The following is a 9,296-nucleotide window of genomic DNA, read 5'->3' as shown; positions in this document are numbered from 1 at the left end:
ATCTGGAGTCTGCCCCACCTCCGCTTCTGGCTTCCAGGTCTCTACCTCCTGTCTCAGCTGCAGAGTCCTGTAAGGGGAAGGGGAAGGGACCCGACCTATCATCCTGGCCTTTTAGTGATACTGGTTGACGACCGAGTCAGTAACTACTTCTGCTGTCAGAGGGGATGTTTAGAGGTTCCTTGGCCAGGAGAGGTTGGGTCATTCGGAAGTGGGCAGGCGGGAGTATGGCTGCAGTGGGAGTTGATTGAAGGTTACCCTGGACAGCTTGGTAATGTGCGTCTGAATGAACTTTAGCAGACAAGAGGCTTATGGTCGGTCCAGCATTTTGTGGAGGGGTGGCAAATTGGTATCTTGCATGGTGAATTCCTAGACATAAACTGGTGGGTCTGCTGAAATGAAAGCATTAGAGAGAATTCTGCTGAGAAAAAAAAAGCTTAGTGGGTCCCAACACTGTACAGGAGAATTTGTCATGACGCTGTTGTATTGGAGCCCTTTTTAGCCGAGTAAGGTGATGCCAGTTGTTTGGCGGCAATTGGTGTGGTGAAGATCACCGTGAAGGGCCCAGTCCACCGTGGTTGGAGATGTTTTGGTTGAAGCGACTTGAGGAGGACTTGGTCTCATGGCTTAAAGACCTTGGCTGCCAGGTGTGAAGCTGCTTTTTCGGTCCCAGGTTGGGGAAGAGATCGGTCAACATGTTCCCAAAGGTGGTGCCTGAGAAAAGACAAGTAAGGGAGATAGGAAGTCAAGGGAGAGAGTGATTAAGCAAAAAAGGGCAACCATACAGCAATTCAAGGGGCTCATGAAGGTGGTGCTTTGAGGGGTGGCCCGTACCGGGGCCAGAGCCAGTGGTAAGAGTTCGGGTCATGATACCTAGCTCCAGGGAAAGTTTTGTTAGATGGTTTTTAAAAATCCCTTTAATTTTTTCTACCTTTCCTGATGACTGTGGTCGATGTGGGATGTGGAGCTTCCAAGAAATTCCAAGGACTTGTGCCACCTGCTGAGTAACCTTAGAAATGAAAGCAGGTCCATTATCAGACTGTAAGGAATTAGGGAGTCCAAACCGAGGGATGATGTCTGAGCATAGAACATTGGCCACCGTGCTGGACATCTCATCCTTTGAGGGGAAAGCCTCTACCCAACCTATTAGGGTGTTGACCATGGTAAGAAGATATTTTAGTTTTTTGTAAGAGGGCATATGAGTGAAATCTATTTGCCAGTCCTCTCCTGGCAAGTGTCCTCTCATTTGGTGGGTAGGAAAGAGGGGCATAAGCCTCCTCGGGGAGAAACAGCGGTGCAAGTAGAACAGGAGGCACTGACTTTGCTAATCAGCTGTTGCGGGGGGGTGGTGCATAAAACAAGGGGTTTAGGAAATGTTTAAGTGCCGTAGGCCCAACATGTAGTGAAGTATGTATTAGGCTAATGACCGCTTTGACCTGAGCCTCAGGCAGGGCAATTTTGTCCTGAATCCTAAGCCATCCATCCCCTGTGCTGGATGCCCTAAGTTTGGTCAGGTGTTTTTGTTCAGCCAGGCTGTAGTTAGGCATCATTGTGGGAAGAGTTAAAAATAATACAGAGGCCAGTGGGCTTGGTTGGGGCTGTTGTGACAGTTGTCACACTGTATAATCAGCTTTATTGTTTCTTTTGGCCACTAAAGAGGAGTCTGCCTGGTGGCCCCTACAGTGCATGATGGCCAGCTGAGATGGCAGGGAGAGGGAGTCTAGGAGCTTTTTTTTTTTGTGTGTGTGGTGTTGGAGATGGAACCTAGGGGCATTCCACCTCTGAGCAACATCCCCAGCCCTAATTTTTTATTCTTTATTTTGAAACAGGGTCTCACTGAGTTTCAGAGGGCCTCACTAAGTAGCTAAAGGCTGTCTGCAAACCACAATCCTCCTGTTTCAGCCTCTCAAATGCTGAGATTACAAGTGTGCGCCACCACGCCCAGTTTAGTAGCTTTTAAATTAAAGTGGTATTAACAATGGGTGAGCCTTTAATAGAGAGAAATCCCTACTCTCTCTAAATTGAGGCACGGCAGTGTACTATTAAAAATGAATATTTAGATTCAGTATATATGTTTGCCCACTTGTTTTTTGCTAGGTGTAGAGCTCAGGTTAGGGCAATCAGTTCAGCCTTTTGAGAGGTGGTAACCTGGCAGCCTCAACGACTTGAGTTAAGGTGACCACCGCATAGGCTGCTCTTCTCTTGCCTCTGGCGTCAGGGACAGAGCTGCCATCAACAAAATAAGTAACATTTGGATTAAGAAGGGGAGTGTCCTAAAGATCTGCCTGGGGTTTAACTAAGGCCTCAATCATATCTACGCAGGAGTGAAAATCAGGGGAATGAGAATCAGGGCCTGGCCCTTGGCCTAATGGTGGAAAAGTGGCTGGGTAAAGGGCTGTGAAAGGGAACTAGGACCTAAGGGGCACTAGAAGAGGCCTTGTGCTAGAGCCTGGATGAAGAGGTGTAGGCTATCTCAGAAATCTTGGGGAAGAACGGTCCAAGTTAATTGTTGAATGACCTGTGTGTCAGGGTCCTCCCCTGTAAAGGCAAAAAGGGGATACGATTCAGGACGTATAGGGACAGTATAAAATACATCCTGGAGATCAATAATAAAGAAATGAGTGGTAGTGGGGGGAATCTGAAATAAGATGGTATAGGGATTAGGGACAAGTAGGTGGATTGGGACCGCTACATCATTAAGTGGAGGTCTTAGACTAAGCGATAAGTCCCATTAGGCTTTTTTTTTTTTTTTGGTGGTACTGGGGTTCCTGGCAGCCCTTCTACCTCCAGGCTACACTCCCAGACCTATTTTTACATTTTTATTTGGAAACAGGGTCTCCTAAGCCAGCGCGTGCGGCTGGCTTCGAACCTGCGCGATCCTCCTGTCTCTGCCTCCCAAGCGCGGGGATTACAAGCGTGCGCCACCACACCCGGCCCCATTAGGCTTTTTAACTGGGAGAATGAGGGTATTGTAAGGGGAATTGATGGGGATGAGTAATCCATGGTCCAGGAGATGAGAAATGATGGGTTTAAGCCCGCATCAGTGGTGGAGGGATATAGGAAACTGGGAATAGGCGGGGAAGATAGTGAAATCACAGAGGATAATTCAAACCAGAGTGTGGTGGGTTGCGACAACCAGAGTAGTGGTGTCCCATACAATAGGATCAACCAAATCTATAGGGAGGGGAGGTTTGTCCATCTGGTCATTGTCTGTAAAAACAGCCATTAAAAGTATATTGGGGCTGGGCGTGGTGGCGCACGCCTGTAATCCCCGTGCTTGAGAGGCGGAGACAGGAGAATTGTGCAGGTTCGAAGCCAGCCAAGCTGGCTTAAGAGACCCTGTTTCCAAAAATAAAAAAAGCATAAAATAGGTCTAGGTGTAGCTCAGAGGTAGAAGGCCTTCCAGGAACCCCAGTATCACCTAAAAAAAAAAAAAGTATATTTGGGAAAATGGAAGCGGTAGGGAAACAAAATAAAAGTTCGGCCCTGATTTTGGTTAAAATGTCTCTACCTAAAAGGGGGCTAGAACAGGAAGTGATTATCAGGAATGGATGGGTAACAGTAAGGGATGGGCTTTAGTGCGCCGGCTGGAAGATTTACCGTCAATCCCTTGTACCAAGACTGGAGAAGGAAAACTGGGACCCAAAGAGGATGGACGAACTGAGTAGGTAGTCTCTGAGTCAACCCAAAAGGAGATTGGCTTAGCTGCTACCTTGAGAGTTACTCTGGGCTCACAAGGGTGATCGAGGTTGACAAGTCTGGGAGCCATCAGTCTTCGACCAGGCCAAGTATGGCCAGCAGTGGGGCCTTGTCACAAAGGGTGGTTGAGGCACCTGGGGCTCACCACTTTCCCAAGGGCAATCATTTTCCAGTGGCCCTCCTGGCCGTACACTGGGCATAGTCTGGTTGGTGGGCATGGCTGAGGGCAGTGCTTAGCCCAGTGTCCTTCCTTGCCACACTCAAAGCAGGCTCCTGGAGGTAGTTGTCGTTTCTGTCCTCCACCCCTAGGTGGTGCTTGTCATCCAGAGGGCTGAAATGCCACTGCCGGCCTCAGGTTTGCTACCAAGGGGCGAACTTGTCTTTCTTTTGGCAGAGAGGATCGTACGCTCCACTTCAGCTTGTTCCTCTTGAGAATTAAAAATTTTAAATGCCATGTTCACCAAATCTCGGATAGGGATCTGAGGGCCGTCCTCCGCCTTTTTAAATATTTTCCAAATGTCAGGGGCCAATTGCCCAATGAAATGGGTTGCCAACACCACAGATCCCACTGCAGTAGATGGGTCTAAGCGAGTATAGAGGGTAAAAGCCTCCTGAAGCTGATTAAGAAAAACGGCTGGGTTTTCAGCTGGCTCCTGGGTGATTTCCTTAAGTTTACCATAGTTAACCTCCTTATGGGAAGCAGCCCGCATGCTGTCAAGAAGGCACAGAATCATATGGTCTCTCTATTTTAATCCCTCACCCCTACCATTTGGGGCTGGCTGGTAATCCCAATGGGGATCTTCAAGGTACCATGACTACTCCAGGAGGGAGAGCAGGGTTAGTCAAATGGGCCTGGTTGGCCCGTTCTCAGGCTGCCTTTAAGATACAGTCCTGTTCATCAGGAGTTAAGGCAGAGGTTAAAATAATAAGATCCCACCATGTGAGACCATACGTTTGAATAATATTTTGGAACTCCTTAATAAAACTGAATGGATTGGCGGAAAAAGAACCCATTTTTTTTTTTTTTTCAATTTGAACAAGGTCCAGGAAGGAGAAAGGGACATGGACACGGACCACTCCCTCCACACCAGCCACCTCGCAGTGTGGGGCCAAGAGAGAAGGGGGTTCCTTTGAGCAGGTATGGTGACTTACTGAGTAAGGCAAAGGGGAAATAAGGGTTCGTCCCTTAAGGGAGGATGGTAGGAGGAAAGGAGCGGGTTAGGGGAAGAAAGAGGCCATTTGAGGGGGCTCCGATGGCAGGTGGAGATCGGAAATGGAGGGGCAGATATGGGGATCCAAGAGTGCGGAGGTGGACTCTGGTGGTGAAGAGAGATTAGCTATAGGGTAGGGTGGTGGTTGGGGCAGTGAGGAGAGGTCCTGGGGACCAGGAGTGGAATCATAAGATGGCGCCTGTAACTTGGCAAACAGGATGGCGACTGCAACTCAGCAGAATTAGAAAATGGTGACTGGCGGGGGAGAGGGGTTGGAGGTTGGGTAGAATGGGTGGAAGAGTCCTGAGCCAGCAAGACCTGGGCAGTGCACTGAACAGTGGGAACAAAGGGAGGGATGGGAGTGTAAGGAAAAGAGGGCCCAGACATAAGGGACTTCTGACCATTTACCAGACCGTGTACAAAAGTTGCCGAGATCGCTCAGGATTTTTGTTTTGTTTTGCTTTTTTGTGGTACTGGGGGGTGGAACCCAGGGGCTTTTCTACCTCCGGGCTATATTCCCAGACCCATTTTATACTTTATTTGGAAACAGGGTCTAAGTTGCTGAGAGCCTCACTCAGTAGCTGAGGCTGGCTTTGAACCTGTGCGATCCTATCTCAGCCTCCCAATCGTGGGGATTACAAGCGTGTGCTGCCTGGCCGATCAGTCAGGATATTAAAATCCAGAGTTTCGTTTTCAGGCCATTGACACCCATTATCCAATTTGTACTGAGACCATGCTGTGTTACAATAGAAATGGAGGCCTTTAGGGCATAAATCCTCTGACAACCACAGGGTTCGGAGATTAATGAGGAGACAACCCAGTGGGGACTGGGGATCTATTTTGGAATTTTGGTTTCCCATGTCTGGTCCATGGGCAAGAATGAAGAACAGGAGACAGGCATCCCTGTTATCCTGACCAATGTCCAGGAACGGGGCCAAAAGGGCAGGAGGGATGTCTCCACTCCCTTCTCAGGGCTGGAGGAGGGGATGACCTGGTTGTCCAGGGACAACTCTGACAGGGCTGCGTGTTTGGACAAACAGAGAAGCCGGAGGCGAGAAGGCAGAGGCGATGACCCACTGACCAGAGGAAGGTAAGGGAGCTCACCTTGTCTGAGAGGGGTTGGTCCAATCAAGGGTCAGAGGGTCCAGGTTCCTGAGAGTAAATAGGTGGGCTCCCCTCAGGGGCCTGGTGGAACCACCAGGGAGTCACAGGGGCTCAGGGAGGGGTAAAAAAAATAAACTCTCCTAGGTTTCGGCACCAGATGTAACATTGAAATTGAGTCGGGGGTCACAAAGAAGGCAAAATCCTGCAAAGGAGTTTGAGCCAGGCCTCTTTTATTAATTGTCTGTCGCTCCAGTTGAGGTATCCCGACCGATATTGGGGTAGAGGGGCTATCAGTCAGCAGAGTCTCACCTGAGAGAGGAAACGAGGGTATTTATGTAGCTGGGGTCTTGGGGGTGGGGCTAGCAGGGCAGGAGAATGCTGGTCCTCTCGCGATATGTGGAGTCTGCCCCGCGACATCTGGAGTCTGCCCCACCTCCGCTTCTGACTTCCAGGGCTCCACCTCTTGTCCCAGCTGCAGGGTCCAGTAAGGGGAGGGGGAAGGGACCCAACCCATCAATCCCCTAACAACATGCTTTTCAGAAGTTACCCTACCATCGAGTGATGCACAACTGTACTCATAATTTTTCTCCCAAAGGAGGTTGTATTCTCACTCAGTTGGAGCTGGATATTGCATTTCTTTTTCTCTTAAATTATGTACAAAGAAGCCAGGCGTCGTGGCACATGCTTGTAATCCTAGTATTCAGGAGCTGTCGTGGTTCGCAGACAGCCTCAGCTACTTAATAAGGCTCTTCGCAACTTGATGAGACCCTGTTTCAAAATAAAGACTAAAAAAAAAATTGAGCTGGGGGTGCATCTCAGAGATAGGATGTCCCTGGTTCCATCCCCACTACCGCAAAAAAAAAAAAAAAAAAAAAATTGCGTACAAAGAGCCAGGTGTGGTGACACATGATTGTAATCCTAGTAGTTGGGAGGCTGGGACAGGAGGATCGCAGGTTTGAGGACAGCTTCGGCAACTTAAGTGAGACTCTTAACAACCTAGGGAGACCCAGTTTCAAAACAAAAATAAAAAAGGGCTGGGGGTGTGACTTGGAGGTAGAATGCCCCTGGGTTCAATCCTCAGTACCCTTCCACAAACACAAAAGATATATAAATGCAGCTTCCATTTTCTATTAAAGAACTTTGGGCTAGGGCCAGGCGTGGTGGCACTGGTTTGTAATCCCAGCATTTAGGAGGCTGAGACAGGAGGATCGCGGTTCGCGGACAGCCTCAGCTACTTAGTGAGGCCCTTTGCAACTCAGTGAGACCTGATTTCAAAATAAAGAATAAAAGCGCCGGGCGTGGTGGCGCACGCTTGTAATCCCCGCGCTTGGGAGGCGGAGACAGGAGGATCGCGCTGGTTCAGAGCCAGCCTCGCTGGCTTAAGAGACTCTGTTTCCACATAAAAATGTTAAAAAATAGGTCTGGGAGTGTAGCCCGTGGGAGTGTATTCCAGAGGTAGAAGGGCTTCCAGGAACCCCAGTACCACCACCAAAAAAAAAAATAATAATAATAAAAAATGGGCCTAGGGGTGTAGCTCAGAGGTAGAATGCTCCTGGGTTCCATCCCCAGACCCGTAAAAAAAAAAAAAAAAAAAATTATCTTTCTAACCAATTCTTGTTTCTTTCTTTTCTACTTCATTAGCTTATTATATCTTTATTAATTTTATTCTGGTTTCTTTTGCTTATCTTAGTCTTTTTCTAGAACCTTAAGCTGAATATTTAGTTCATTTATTTCTAGATTTATTTATCGTGTATGGTGCTGAGGACTGAACCCAGGGACATTCTACCTCTGAGCTACACCCTCAGCCTCTTTTATTCTTTATTTTGAAACAGGGTCTCCCTAGGTTGAGAGCCGGGTGTGGTGACACATGATTGTAATCCCAGGACCTGGGAGGCCGGGACAGGAGGAGCGCAGGTCTGAGGACAGCCTCAGCAACGAGTGAGACTCCCATCACCTCACACTGTCTCACTCCTTGCTGAGGCTGCTCCTGAACCTGCGACCCTCCTGTCTCAGCCTCCCAGGTCCTGGGATTACAGGTGTAGCCATCACACTCGCTCCACTCCCATTTCTTCATCAGATTCCTGAGCGAAAGGAACCCGTTGGTCTTTTTCACTGTTGTTTCTTCAGCAAATAAAGCGTTTGACGTATGATAAGAATGCAATATATGTTTACTGAATGAATGGCTGCAAAATGGTTGGTGGGAATGGGAAGACTACAGCTCTCATGGAGGGAAACTCGTAAACATCTAAAAATCCCCATAGCTATGCATTTACCTTAGGGCCCAGTAATCCTGTCTCTAGAGTTCTAGCCTCAAGACACCCTGAAAAACAAAATACTAAAGTGTCTTTTGTAGAAGGTTATTCATTGTAGCATTATGTGATAAAGCAAAATATTGGAAAGAATTCAAATGTCCATCATTAGGAGGTCAACTGAATAAACAGGTAACTTCCACAAGGGGATAGTAACCTGCTGTGAAAAGAGAGGTGGAAAGCACAGTGCGTGATCATCCCCAGGACATAGTGTCAGGTGAAAAACACAGACGGGGAGACTGAGTGTACAGCTGTTACCCTTTGTGTAGCAAAAGGGGGTTGGGGAGGAAGAGAAAGGGGATAAATATGTGTACAAAAAATTTTTTTTGTGGTACTGGGGATGGAACCCAGGGGTCTTCTACCTCCAGGCTATACTCCCAGACCTATTTTATATTTTATTTGGAAACAGGGCCCCTTAAGCCAGCTGAGGCTGGCTTCGAACCTGCGCGATCCTCCTGTCTCCGCCTCCCAAGCTCGGGGATTACAAGCGTGCGCCACCACGCCCGGCACAAATTTGTTTTTATGTGCAAAAGAAACACTGGAAGGATAATCAAGCAAAAACAATAAAAATGATTGCTTACAGGGGAGCGACAGAATGAAGGGGCAGTAGTGAAAACAGAATTCACTAGAGACGTGGTTTGCACTTGGGACTCACATAAATATCGGACACATTCACAAGTAGCATTAAATCAAAAAGGAAGGAGGAGAAAAAAGCCGTTTCTAGAATTTGAAAACAATCTGAAATGGAGGGCTTTACATGAATATCAATTAGCCATATACTTGTTCAGTCAAGATAAATTTTTAAAGTTGTTGCACTTCACAGTATATGGACCGTACATCCTTAAAGAGATATTTTCTCGGGATGAAAAGAGCTTCAAAGAAATCTTCAAACTTTATTTGAAAGTCTTATTGTTAGCTTTAAAAATAATATTGACATTACTTTTGGAAAGATTTCATCAAAGTCAAAGTATAAGGC

This window comes from Muscardinus avellanarius (genome assembly GCF_963383645.1).
Source record: "Muscardinus avellanarius genome assembly, chromosome: 3".
NCBI lineage: Eukaryota > Metazoa > Chordata > Mammalia > Rodentia > Gliridae > Muscardinus > Muscardinus avellanarius.
Note: the sequence above shows the minus strand (reverse complement) of the source record.